The 14972-nt window shown below is 36.8% G+C and overlaps 1 protein-coding gene across 1 annotated transcript in view; it reads left to right on the top strand.

Annotated features, from left to right (window-relative positions):
* Positions 1-983: 983 nt before the first annotated feature.
* LOC136858466 (acyl-CoA Delta-9 desaturase) overlaps positions 984-14972 on the top strand; it is an 83189-nt gene continuing 69200 nt past the window's right edge. Inside the window, exons 1-2 of the mRNA XM_067138023.2 lie at positions 984-1106; positions 1438-1556. The gene's annotated coding sequence lies outside the window, so the exon portion shown is untranslated. The remainder of the gene's footprint in view (positions 1107-1437; positions 1557-14972) is intronic.

Below are 14972 nucleotides of genomic sequence, written 5' to 3'. Positions count from 1 at the left end.
CAAGGATACAATATAAAATGTTAACTGTTCAACAAGAAAGGGTCTTTCTGAAGATTGCAAGTTACTATTTAGAGAAACTATATGAAGTGTTCAGGTCAGTGATGAAAGGTCATGCCAAGTACCTGACTTCGGTGAAAATGCAAAGTCATTTGAAAGAAGTGATTTTTATCAGAGTATCTCAGGATTACCTTCTAAATGTCCGGCTCCATGGCTAAATGCTTAGTGTGCTGGCCTTTGGTAACAGGGGGTCCCAGTTTCGATTTCCGGCAGGGTCAGGAATTTTAACCATCATTGGTTAATTTCGCTGGCACGGGGGCTGGGTGTATGTGTCGTCTTCATCATCATTTCATCCTCATCACAACGCGCAGGTCATCTACGGGCGTCAAAGAAAAAGACCTGCAACTGGCGAGCCGAACTTGTCCTTGGACACTCCCGGCACTAAAAGTCATACGCCATTTCATTTACCTTCTAAATCCACCAAATATGAACTTCTGTAGGTGTGTTTCTCTTATTTGTATGTTCCCACCCCTTGAAGTTACCTCTTGCTATGAGTAAGTTACACAAACTAACTCTGAAGAGGGATGTGATGAGCTCGGATGCCAAATTTACCAAATTATGTGGCATGATAACAGTGTGTTTAAAAAATAAATGTAATGTATGTTGAAGGATCACATAGGTAACATTCCAGTCATCTACTGATAATCTAATAAGAAGGGAGAAATTTAGGAAATTAGGTCTGAGGATGTGAACGGTTGTTATGCTTCGTCTCTAAAATAGATCATAAAAAATATCATGTATCATTAAAAATGGTTTTAGGACCATATACTGAAAGAACCTTGAACAGTATTTTCTTATTGCCAACATGATAGGACAGAACTGACATTGTAGAACTGTAGGCCTACAGGCTTCATTTCAAATGCTAATAGAGAGATGACTTTGGGAACTGTACACAATAAACATTTGCATTATGGCTTGTCCCCTCCAGGAAGTGACTTTTATTTGAGGTCAATTCATATGATTATTCATTAAGTTGATGAATCTGATTTTGGAAGCACATGTCCAGCCCTCAGTCACTTTGTAGCAGCAGCTACTGAAGACATGCACAGGTAAGTGAAATGATGATGTCCAGTTACATTAAATTAAATCTGTTCAATACAGATAATCAGTAGAGATCAATACATTTTACATTACTGATGTGTTAGCAAGGTAATATTTTAAGAACAATAGTTGAATCTAATTTTCAGTCATTAATTTATTTTAGTTAGACCTTTTGTTTAAAAAGGAATCTGAGACTTGTGGAAGTAATGACTCAGCAGGTATATGAAAGAGAATCAAGCTGAAAAGCTCTTCACCTGTAGATAGGTCTTTGTGATAGTTGCTTCAAATCACATCACATTTAGTCTAAACGTAACATTGTGGTTTAAATTTTATTTGCAGGATAAAACTTCATTAGGTAAACAATAATCTTGTAGTGGATGGTGGAAAACAACTAAGCCATTTTCGAAAATTCTGAGTTACTTGCTTCAGGTACAAAAGAAATCTAACAAATTTTCACGGTGAGTATAGCTTAATTCTTTTCCTGAAAATTAAATATATTAGTAGTACCGGTATTATGTTTTTTGTGCATATTCATAGATGACACTTCTGGAAAGATTGATTTATAATGTACAATACTAAACAATCAAATTTTTCTTTCTACAGTATTAGATGATGCAGAATCAAGGTATTTTAGCCATCACACTCCAGCAGCATGAAATATCACTTTTAGCTGGATGCTATTATATTCTTTGCTTATTTACGTTCTATATACAGGTTATCTACATTTCAAACACATTTACAAACACATAGCGACTGATATATCCATACTCAATCTGAGGTCATTGATAGTCAATTTTAGCTGCTTGTGAAGACTGTTTAACAGTGGCGCATACTGAGGGCTACCAATTGAGAATGATGGAAGTCTAAAGCACATTATAATGTAAGCATCTGACACATTGTTCCATTTACAAAACTTGAAAGCAGTGAGAAAAAACGTCGCAAGTATTTCTGAGAGCAAGGCATCGGAGACTGATATTGCAGCCCAGACTCTCATCCCTCTCCCCTTGACCCACCTCGCGCGCCTTGCTGACGTATGTCCGATAGGTGCTAGGACTGGGGTGATAGCTCTGCTAGGCTTCGGTCCGTCAGATCGCCATTGCTAACTATCAACTATGCGTTACTCATCCTCATACTTCTGACTTAATTATATAGATAAGAGAGCGTTGGTATTTCACTCCCATTTACTTCTACATCCTAGTTGGAAGACACTGTAGGGCTGCTGTTAAAGGAGTAACATACTTTTCTTTTCATAGGTAGATCTGCTAAAATGAAATGCAATCTTTCAGGTTTAGTGTTCCCTTTTGTTGGTTGCAATCAAATCCGTTAGCATAGGTCGGACACCACCACTGATAATAATCATCATCATCATCATCTTCCTTCCAAGTATTGGGCCATGTGACCCGTTGACGGTCTTGCATTTTACTTTTTGCAAGACTTGAAAGCAATCAAATGTCCTTCCGACGGGTTGCTAGCCTGAAGGAAGTAATAATAATAATAATAATAATAATAATAATAATAATAATAATAATAATGCATGGCATCTGTATAGGCTTGGGGGTGACCTAATGTGGATAAAATGAATGGTGAAGACTTCATAAACACCCAGTCCCCAAGCCAGGGGAATTAAGTGTCCAGGGGTTGATTCTAAAAATTGAAACGGGCCTATCAGAACAAAGGCAAGCATTCTATCCATTTAGCCACAAAACTGGACTTTAATTTGCTAAACCTTAGGCTACCATCTCCACTGATCAGTTATTGAGTATTGGCAGTAGCAGAGGTCAGGGCAGTAGCTTGCAAAGCAGCCTTGACAACACATCAGGCTTCTCCGTTGGCTATTGGCTGCAGCTCAACTACCGAAAGGGGTAACCTAAGTCTAGTGGTAGCCCACGTCTTGATACCAGCATACGCCACTGCTGTTTAATGACCCTATCCAATCCGTGCGTAGAACGTCACTGTATATCAACAGGCAGTGGACACTTCAGTTTTTAGCTGAATATATTTGTGTATGTACAACCTATTCAATATGGCCAATCATCTCCCTACCACTTGTTAGACTTTATTGATCATAACTCAGGGAAACTGCATAATGAATTAGCTTTTCATTGTTTTATAACTTCAGAAGAAGTGTGCTAACAGTTACTACCATTAATTTTGACTATATTCAAGATTTGATTTCTGAATGTGATTTTTCTGCCTTTGCTCATGAGATGTAGTGTTTGCAGTGCTCTGTGTCTTCTGGTATGGGCTAAGATAAATTTGTTACTCTCATTGACCTGTCCAAGTCACATCCTTGGCTTCGACAACATAAAAGTGACTGAGGTATTTGCGATGTTCGTATAGTACCATTCCTTGTGCAACCAGACGCTGCTATGAATGACATGAAAATATTGCTTATAGGGTCAGTTGGTGCACGCATTTCAGTGGGCTTGGCAGACTGATATGTAATAGCAACTTCTGGCTCAGTGAGGAAAGCAACGGTAAACTACTTCAGTTCTCATTTCCCTAGTATGCCTCTTCAGTGATACTTAAGCTATCTATGACAACTGTTGGCAGAGCTGTGGAGGAACAAACCAGCCTTCGGGCTGAATACTCTACATACACATACGATTTTTACCACTACAGGTGTGGTTTTATGGCAACATTCTTGATTTTCTTACTGACTAAAAAAAACTAAACATGAAAAATGCTCTAAATCCTTCAAGTGTTGCATAGAATCACAATATGTTATTTGATGGTGGTGATAGTGATAATCAGGGTAACTAGAATAAACAATAGGTAGGCTGTTCATGGATGCATAGCTGGTGGCACCATCCGAGCTTCGCTTCGCCGTGATGTCACTGCAAGGACTCTCAGATATAGTGAACCTGTAAGTTAACATGTGCTTTATGTTGCTGTTCACTAACACAGAGTTTTATGACATTTGTTTCAGTTATTTGGTCATATCTGTGTTCAGTGCTGTTGTGAAGTCAATGGTCATTATGCTCATGAATTGTGATTGGTTTTGATTTTTGTAACAAGTACCTGTATGGATAGTCATAATCACTGTTCCACTTTGACCTGTAAGTATACTGGCCAGAACAGCTTTTTACATGTGAACTTATAACATTTCCTAAAAGCAAGGAAATGATAAGGGAACTAGCTGAAACCCATCAAGACATGATGGTCAATGGAGTAAATATTTATTGATGGATTTCCTTATATATGACATTCCTTGTATATATATATATTTTTTTACAATCTGCTTTTGATCGCACCGACACAGATCACAGATGTGTCTTATGGTGATGATCAGATAGGAAAGGGTAGGAGTGGGAAGGAAGCAACTGTGGGCTTAATTAAGGTGTGAAAATGGTAAACCATGGAAAGCCTTCTGCAAGGCTGTGGACAGTGGAGTTCAAACCCACTATCTCCTGAATGCAAGCTGATAGCTGCATGACCCAAACTGCACAGTGACTTGCTGGTTTTTAAAATAATTTTTGTTACGTCACCCCAACACAGATAGGTCTTATGGTGACAGTGGGATAGGAAATGGCTAGAAGTTGGAATGAAGTAACCATGCCCTTAATTAAGGTACAGCCCCAGCATTTGCCTGGTGTGAAAATGGGAAACAATGGAAAACCATCCTCGGGGCTTGGTGCATTCGTTGTACAATTACATTTTGGCACTACTGCAACTTACTGCTCTCTTGACATTGCAACATTTAACTGACCATGACTGAAAACTGGCTGAAGTAAATAGAGACCTTCACATCCCCTGAGATTTATTATTCGCAATTCAAATTGCCAAGCGAATTAAAAATTGATGCCTCTTGAAAGAAAATGGAAGTGTTTTATCGGATGTTGTTAAGTCAGTTTGAGGGATTGGAACTTTCTATTCAGATTTATCTAGGACAGTAGTCCAGTAAATGCTTCTCATTCCTGTTAGCTTCCATACCTTCTCCACATTCACCCAACACCTTCTCATATCCTTCAGTTCTATTTCCAACAGCCCACCTTCATAGCATAATAGTTAGCAATATTAGCTGCCATCTTTTGAAAGGAATTTTCATAAGAATTAAGCCATCAATATGGTGGTCATGTAGTACAGATCTTTGCCATATGACAGGTTTTCTCAGAAGCACTACATTCCTTCTACCAGAAATAGCTGATTTTATGAAAGGAATTTTTCATAAGAATTAAAGCTTTTAAGTATTCTCATGTGGACATGGTCCCATTTTCTTATTCCGAGGCCAGTGTTCAAATCTCCCTCAGTCAGTACACTGAAGCTACCAGCTACCAGCACTGCATGTCATATTTTCAAGAAATTCTTTCAAATTTTAACAATGAAGAAAATATTTTACAAGAAGTGATGGACAATTTTATGTAAATACTAGCAAGATACCCGTGTTTCACTACGGTATTATACTGAAATTTATAAATGTATGCTTACTGTTTTAGATATATAATTCGCCAAAATTCGTGATCGACTCGTTTTCTGCAAGAATCCGCCAAAATTCGCGATCTGACTCGTTTTCTAACAGATTACGGCAAGTTTCCTCCCATTATTCAATCTTTCTTTCCAGCAATCGATTTCGTGCTTCCCGGGGTAGGTCCAGGTATTCCACCTGGTCATTTGGGTCCCTAAATCTTTGCCATCTTTTCCTATAAGCATTTTTAATATGGATCAAATCCTTCAGGAGATCCGGCGTGGTGTCTTCTTGGGTGCCTTGGCGGTACTGAACCCACCGCCGGACTGCCTTCGTAGTCATTACCCGTCCAGGACCCTTTTCCAGCACGGTCCGCACATTTGACGACGGTCCAGAACTTTATTATTATTATTATTATTATTATTATTATTATTATTATTATTATTATTATTATTATTATTATTATTATTATTAGATGTTCTGGACCCCACAGCAAGTTGCAAGACCGCTGCTTGGCGGTAAATTACATCTGCTGCCATTGTCAGTGTTGACAATGTGACCAGCACCATTGTCGCGCGTAGGCAAGTGTGCTGGATTTCTGGCGATTCGAATGACATACTTCCGTGCATTATTGACCTCATTATGGAGGTGAACAATTTGACGGTCAATCTCATTCCTATAGTTTATTCCAAATGTGTTTAAATTTTTATTTATATGCCAGGAGAATCTACTGTAATCTAAGAACGTTCTCCGAAGGAATAGATGGCTGTTGAAAACAAACCCAGGAAAGATTAAAAATGATCGGTTTATGATCAGAATAAGTACATCGAAAATCTACAGCCTGTTTCTAGTCATTCAACAGGGTCAGGAATGGAATGAATAAAGTCCCATCTAGCGGCGACAATAGGAATTGTGCCGGCTGCCGAAGCACTCCTCTGGGGCAATGATCGATGAATGAGAAATGAAATGAAATATTGGACAGTGTTGCTGGAATGAATAATGACAGAGAAAATTGGAGTAAATGGAAAAAAACCTGTCCCGCCTCCATTTTGTCCAGCACGAATATCACATGGAGTGACCGGAATTTGAACCACGGAACCCAGCAGTGAGAGGCCGGCGCGCTGCCGCTGAGCAATGAAGGCTCCTTATATGTACATTATGAACAGGAAAATCAATTAGTCTCACCTCCTTTTACACCCCACGGCGTTAAGTTTATTTACTCCCTCCCCCCCTAAAAAAATTTAAAAGGCGTGTTTCTTTATGTTTAAGGGAGATTCCAAACACCAATGTTCATGTCTAATACCTTCAGTTTTGAGATATAAGTATCCTCATAAAAATAATTCACTTTCTTTCACTTCCTTTCACACTCCTCCTCCCCCCCCCCCCCAAAGAATTTTTGGCAAAAAATACTTGTTTCATTAATAGTAAAGGATCTTCTAAATACCAATTATAACGACTCTAACTTCTTCAGTTTTTTATTTGTGTCCTCATGAAAAGAATTCAACTCCTTTTCACGCCCATCCCCCAAAATGGTTTCACCCCCAAAGCACGTTCTTCTTCGTTTTTAAAGGAGATCCAAATACCAATTTTCCCGTCTGTAACAACTTTAGTGTGTATTAGATGTATGTATTCTCATACAATTAAGCCAATTAATTGTTCAATTATTTCACCCCCCTCCCCCTTCATTGGATTTTTCGAGAATACGTGTTTCTTTACTTTAAAAGCAGATTCCAAATATCAAATTTCATGTCTGTAACATCTTCATTTTTGAGATATCAGTAGCCTAATTAAAATAATTTAACACCATTTTCAGTCACTTTTACCCTCCACCCAAGTGGTATTTCCGAAAACTGAAAATGCATGTTTCTTTATTTTTAATAGAGATAAAAAATACAATTTTTCACTTCTGTAACATGTTGAGTTTTTTGAGATATACTGTAGAAATTCTCATTTCTAAATTTCACCACTTTTTAGTTCCCCTTAAGTGGAGTTTCCCAAAACAAATCACCTATGTTTCTTTACATTTACAGGAGATTCCAAATACCCACTTTTAACATCTGTAACATTTTACATTTCTCAGATATTCTGTAGATATAGTCTTTCAAAAATTCACCCCAATTTGTCACTCCTGTTTAACCACCATTAATTGGTTTTTCCAAAAACAAAAAAAATACGTTTTTCTTTATTTTTAAAGGAGATCCCATATACAAATTTTCAGTTCTGTAATATCTTCAGTTTCTGAGATATATGTATCCTCATTAAAGGCATTCAACCCATTATTCACACTTTTACACCCCTCCTATTGAGATTTACAGAAAAGAAAAAAATGCCTGTTCCTTTATAGTTAAAGGAGGTTCTAAATATCAATTTTTACATCTGCAAACTTTTAAAGTTTTAAGATGTAGACACACTCATTTTAAAAATTCTGCCCCCGTTATTTGGATTTTCCAAAAATGAAAAAATACCTGCTTCTTTGTTTTTAAAGTAGATCCCAAATACCAATCTTCAGGTTCTGAAATGTAAGTAGCCTCATTAAAGGCATTCAACCCTTTTTTCACCCTTCTCCACCCTTGCTATTGGGATTTTCCGAAAACAAAAAAATACGTGTTTATTTTTAAAGGAGATTCTAAATACCAATTTTTACATCTATAATCTTAAAAGTTTTGAGATATAGATACACTCATTTTAAAAAATTCATGCCCTTTTTGCTTCCCCCCCCCCCCAATTAATTGGATTTTCTAGAAACAAAAAATACGTGTTTCTTTATTTTTAAAGGAGATCTCAAATACCAATTTTCAGGTCTGTAATATCTTCTGGTTCTGAAATATAAGTAGCCTCATTAAAGGCATTCCACCAATTTTTCACCCTTTTCCACCCTGCTATTGGGATTTTCCGAAAACAAAAAAATACGTATTTCTTTATTTTTAAAGGAGATTCTAAATACCAATTTTTACATCTATACACTTTAAAAGTTTTGAGATATAGATACACTCATTTTTAAAATTCACCCCCTTTTCACCCCCCACCCATTAATTGGATCTTCCAAAAACAAAAAATACGTGTTTCTTTATTTTTAAAGGAGATCCCAGACACCAATTTTCAGGTCAGTAATATCTTCAGTTTCTGAGATATAAGTACCAGAATCCTGATTAAAGGTATTCAACCTGTTTTTCACCATTTTCACCCCTCCTATTGGGATTTTCTGAAAACAAAAAAATACGTGTTTCCTTATTTTTAAAGAAGATTCTAAATACCAATTTTTACATCTGTAAACTTTTAAAGTTTTGAGATATAGATACATTCATTTTAAAATTTCACCCCCATTTTCACCCCCTTAGCGATGGAATATCCAAAAACCCTCTCTTAGCAAGCACCTACATCTTAATATGAATATATCCCCAAAATTTCATTTCTTTATGTCCAGTAGTTTTGGCTCGGCGATGATGAATCAGTCAGTCAGTCAGTCAGTCAGTCAGTCAGTCAGTCAGGACAAGTTATTTTATATATATATAGATTACTTATTTTCTTTAGTGTATTTTCAAACAGTTCATAAAGGACATGGGTTCTTCCATTTTAAAATTTATCAGACAGCAACAACGAATATTGTAATCTGTTATGAGACATTATGGCTGAAGAAGTCTCAAATGAGACAAAACATGTTCCAAATCATGTTTAATATATTTTAATATTAAATAGTTTTCACTTGTAAAGTGAAGTGTATTGATTGGGTGGACCATTAAACCTAAGACTAGTTCTTAATTTAAACTATATCAATACTGATCTATATGATGAAGTTTGTAAATTGTAATAAGAGGTATGTTCTGAGTTGTCAGTGACGAGATAGCGTGGAGTGACATTAGTAGACGAATAAGTTTGAGTGGTGTCTTTAAAAGTATAAAAGATCACGATATGAAGATAAAGTTGGAATTCAAGAGGACAAATTGAGGCAAATATTTGTTTATAGGAAAGGGAGTTAGTGATTGCAATCACTTACCAAGGAAGATGTTCAATACATTCCAATTTCTTTGAAATAATTCAAGAAAAGGCCAGGAAAACAACTTATAGGGAATCTGCCACCTGGGCGACTGCCCTAAATGCAGATCAGTAGTGATTGATTGATTGATTGATTGATTGATTGATTGATTGATTGATTGGGAATAATGGTCTTAGTCATAGAGGGTAAGAAAAGTAAAGGGAGACCAAGATGACGATCATTAGAATCAGTTTCTTATGAAACTGAATGAGGCTCAGGACTGGCCGTAGCTTGTGTGCTGAAGTGCTGTAGCACAGCCTGAATTTGAAAATAAAACTTTAATAATATTATTTACAATCGAATACTGTACAGTGCATTGAAATAGATATCAGCCAAAGAATAGGAAATCATTCAGCTCCCCTCACAACCAATTAGTTATGTGCACCACTCCAGGTCCAGTACTTGCTGTGCAGATCACAGCTCAGCAAGAATTTCTAAGTTTATTGCCAGAAAGCAGGAACTCTGCCTTTTGTGCATACATGCCCAACATTTTTGGTGCGCTGTGGGAACAACACCCAAGACATTACTTCAAAACGATTCTTTGTTCGACCACAGAGAGGCAGCACTGATCACACTTGCCTTTTGACTGAAATGAGAACATGGCAGGTGGCACCCTCTGAACTCAGTGGTAGTATTTAAGAGGGGTTCACTTAAAGCAAATGGGGAAAACAAAATACTGTAGAGGAGGCCATCAGCTGTTCCCACTAGGTCCTTTAATACTTCCAACTTGCCTATTCCATAGCCATATTTTTAAATCGATGAACTATAAAAAATATATTTTTATGTTGTCAAAATAAGGACATGATATTGAGATTTTTCTTTAATTACAAAATATATGGTTGATAAATTTCACTATAGCAATATAACATGTAATTTTGCATTATGGTATTGCTTGTTTTATTTCAATGCTTTTGGTAACATTGAGAATTGCTTCTGAGTTCGTGAATGTTTTGTCATTGCATGTGTTATTGTATGTTTAATTAGTTTTGTATGAGGAATGTGTATATGTATTGGGGTTGTTTGTGTGTTAGTTCAGTGTGGAAAACTTAGTGTTGAGCCTCTTGAAAACCGCATTTTCAATCAGAACTCTGGAAGGAAACGCTAAGATAAAGAAGTTAGGTAAACATACCCCATACTTACTTACTGCTCCGAAAGCCACTTTTAACAAATCTGAATATACTAGAAAATTTAATAGAAAAGTTTATGAAAATAATTGGGTGTGCGGATGCAAGATTAGAAATGCCCTTTTCTATTTTTCGTGTTTGTGTTTTGGTAATAGTGATTCTTGGGGAACAGTGGGTGCTACATACCTTGGGCATATAATGCTTTAATTAAGAAGCATAATGACAATGAGAAACACATTAATAAATCTTTAAACTTAAGAGCTTTAGGAATAGTTAATGTTGCAACATTATTAAGCCGTGTTTATCACAAAGAAAAAGAAAAGCACAATCAACAATTTGAAAAGAACAGGTATGTGCTTTCAAGAATTATAGACTGCATTAAGTTTTTCAGTATGTTTGAATTAGCTTTAAGAGGACATGTCAAAAGTGATAGTTCTGACAATCCTGGTGTTTTCTTGGGCCTGGTAGATTTAATTGCTAGCATAGACAGTGCAGTAAAGGACCTAAAAAACCATCCAGAATGAGCTGTTGGACTGCATGTTAGAAACCTGCAGAGAAGTGATAGCAGAAGAAATACAGCAAGCAGATTTTGTTAGTGTAATGACCGATGAAACTACCGATGCTTCATAGCAGACGCTGTTAGTATTGGTATTTCGATACAAGAAAAATGGTATTCCATACAAACGATTTTGGGGCTTCTTTAAATCAGGTCAGGATGCAGATGCTCTTGCATCATGTATTTAAGTGAAATGAACAACATGATTAAAGGTACACCACACGAAGTTATTATGCAGACTTACAGTGGGGCATCAGTAATGAGTGGTGGTAAAGGTGGAGTGCAAGCAAAAATTAAAGCCTGCTATCCCAATGCACATTACATCCACTGCTATGCACACCAGCTGAATCTGACAATGGAACATACTGCTTCGCAGAATCAGTTGGCTAGGATGTTCTTTGCTCACCTTTCAGCATTCCCTATTTTCTTTTCAAGGTCACTGCAATGGATGTCTGCTTTAGAAGCAGTGGCAACTCAAAGAATTCCAACAGGACCAGTGACTAGATGGAATTTCAGGTTGTACACCATAAATGTGGTGTACAAACAAAGTGAATCCATAAGGGAATGTTTATTAATGTTGGAGAAAACCCCATCCTATAAAACTTGCATTGAAGCAAACAGGCTTTGTCGCAGCTTAGAAGATGAGGAATTCATCATTTGGCTATCATATTTTCATAAATGATGCCACATTTGGTCATTATGTACAACCAGTTGCAGTCAAGAACAGCTGATTCTGTAAAAATAAAATCTATTGTGTCACACTTCATTCAAGTGAAAAGCAACTTAAGGGAATCTGTAGAAAACATTGCCAGTACTTCTGAAAAAAACGTGTGCTTTAGGAAACAAGTGCAGAAATCTATCATTTTGGTGTAATGATGCCAAGGAAGTGTGCGATAGAATAACACGTGAGGCCTGTGATCGCTTTCATACCTTGGATCACCTCGAAGCAGCAAAATTGTTAGAGTCCACCAACTTTGAACAATTTTCCAGAACATTATTCCGGATAAAGAATTTGGTGTGCCTGTCCAAGCTTACAGCATCTTGGAAAAGAAAAGGCTCAGAACAGAACTATTGGTTTGGTATTGTAGGTCAGAATTTAAGAATATTGGTGGGGCAGTCACACTTCTGCAGTTCATAATTTCTAGTAATCTGCAAGGTACATTCTGCCAAATAACTAAGCTTCTGAGGATTACATCCATGAATACTTTGGAGCCTGAGAGGTGTTTCTCATCACTGAAGAGGAACTGCGGAACATCATGTCACAAGAAAGACTAAGTGCCCTTGCAATGCTCTCCATTGAGAAGAAAGTCTCCAGCATGTAAGTAGACAAATTCTACAGCAAAAAAGAGCTATGTATAGGTTTCATTTATCATCACTGAGTGAGTGTTTCTATATGTTTCTAAATATTTTTATGTTTTAGAGTGGGGATGGGTTACAGCACACAACTGATTTTCTGCACCAGCTGCCACTGATGAGGCCACAGAGTTAGTTACAAATAAAGGGTTTTGGAGGCATGTAGTAAATTCGTAGAAACTTCCAGATGAAGATGAATGCATGTATGTATTATCTGCGCACTTTTTAGCGATAGATTTACACCCTAGTGCTGAATCGGTCGACTTCGGTTATCTTCGAGATTCGTATTGGCAACCTTTGAAACACAAACTAAGAATCGCTTATCATCGCTGTGCGCCATCTGGCGTACACTTTAAGTACTGGTACTGTTGTTGTTTACACAGCAAAGCCCAACTATAGAATTCATGCTAGGAACACGTTTCGCATCGGGAAATGTTATATAGTATTATATATTGTGTGTGTGACACAGTAGTTGGCGTAAGATAATAAAGGTTTAGAAAATTTATATAGATCGATTATATTATCGATTCAATTCAGATTTCATTTCCATTCAGTTGGCAGTATTACCGGAACCGGCAGTGCTCCCTTCTTACTTCTCAACTGAGTACAAAAATCTATCACTAAAAAGTGCGCGTACCATATGTATGTATGTATGTATGTATGTATGTATGTATGTAGGTATGTATGTACAAGGGCACCCATAGGATAGTTTGTAAGGGGTGGCCTAGACCTGTGGCTATGTAGTATTTTCAATATTTTGGAAGATGAATGGCGACCTGTATTCCATGGTAGAATACCACCCACGGTATCCCCTAGCACTTCTATGTAATACTGACTTTAAATCATTTGAGCTGGGGGGGTTGGGGGGTGTGGCCCCTTCTTGCCCCCGGGCATGGGCGTCCTTGTGTATGTATGTATGTATATATGTAGAGAATGGAATGTAAAGTTGTCTAATTTGATGATTCAGTAGACATTAGTTAAAATAGCTGACATATGTCAATCATCAGTCATCAATGATCTGCATTTAGGACTGTCACCCAGGTGGCAGATTCCCTATCAATTGTTTGCCTAGCCTTTTTAAAAAATGTTTTCAAAGAAGTAGGAAGTTTCCCTTGATAAATTATTCCTGTCCCCTATTCCTCATCCTATAAATGAATATTTGTCCCAATTGGTTCTCTTGAACTCCAACTTCATATTATGATCTTTCCTAATTTTAAAAGCTCCACTCAAGTTTATTCATCTATTAATGTCATCATTTCACACCATCTCTCCACTGACATCTCGGAACATACTGCTTATAATCTAAAACAAAAGCTAACGGTTTCCACTTATTCAATACATTGTTACCTTAAAAATGTTACATATATTTGATGAAAGTAGTTTCGGTCTTGCTAGAGACCATCATCAGTCAAAATCAATAAATTTAAGGCAAGACATGAATTATAGATAAAATTTATGAAGCAAGTGTGCGATGTCTTATCTTAATTTTATTGATTTTACCTGATTATGGTCCGTAGCAAGACCGAAACTATTTTCATCAAATGTATGTAACTTTTTTAAGGTTACAATAAATAGTATTGAATCGGTGGAAGCCTTTAGCTTTTGTTTATATTATATTGCTCTTCAATATATAAAAAAACTGTGGAATTGATAAGATTTTTGGGGATACTAAAGACAATGGGTTGGGATATAGTACCATATCTGAAGTACTTACAGTATTTTTATTTGTTTGCATGAAGGAGCCATACCAAATAAATGGAGAGTTGCTAGAGTAGCCCTTGAGTATAAAGGAAAGGGTGATAGACATAAAGCTGAAAATTAAAGGCCAGTAAGTTTGACATGCATTGCATGTAAGCTTTGGGAAGGCATCCTTTCTGATTATAGAAGGCAGTTCATGTTTAGGAGAGGTTATTCCACTGAAGCTCAACTTGTAGGATTCCAGCAAGATATAGTGGATATCTCGGATTCAGGAGGTCAAATGGACTGTATCGCGATTGATCTGTCTAAAGAATTTGATAGGGTGGATCATAGTTGACTACTGGTAAAAATGAGTACAATAGGACTAGACAAAAGAGTGACTGAATGGGTTGCTATATTTTTTGAAAATAGATCTCAGAGAATTAGAGTAGGCGAAGCTTTATCTGACCCTGTAATAATTAAGAGGGGAATTCCTCAAGGCAGTATTATTGGACCTTTATGTTTTCTTATATATATAAATGATGTGAGTAATGAAGTGGAATCAGAGATAAGGCTTTTTGCAGATGATGTTATTCTGTATAGAGTAATAAATAAGTTACAAGATTGTAAGCAACTGCAAAATGACCTCAATAATATTGTGAAATGGACAGCATGAAGATAAACGGGGTTAAAAGTCAGGTTGTGAGTTTCACAAATAGGAAAAGT

The sequence above is a fragment of the Anabrus simplex genome, chromosome 1 (assembly GCF_040414725.1).
Source record: "Anabrus simplex isolate iqAnaSimp1 chromosome 1, ASM4041472v1, whole genome shotgun sequence".
Taxonomy (NCBI): domain Eukaryota; kingdom Metazoa; phylum Arthropoda; class Insecta; order Orthoptera; family Tettigoniidae; genus Anabrus; species Anabrus simplex.
Note: the sequence above shows the minus strand (reverse complement) of the source record. Positions and strands in the feature narration are given on the sequence as shown.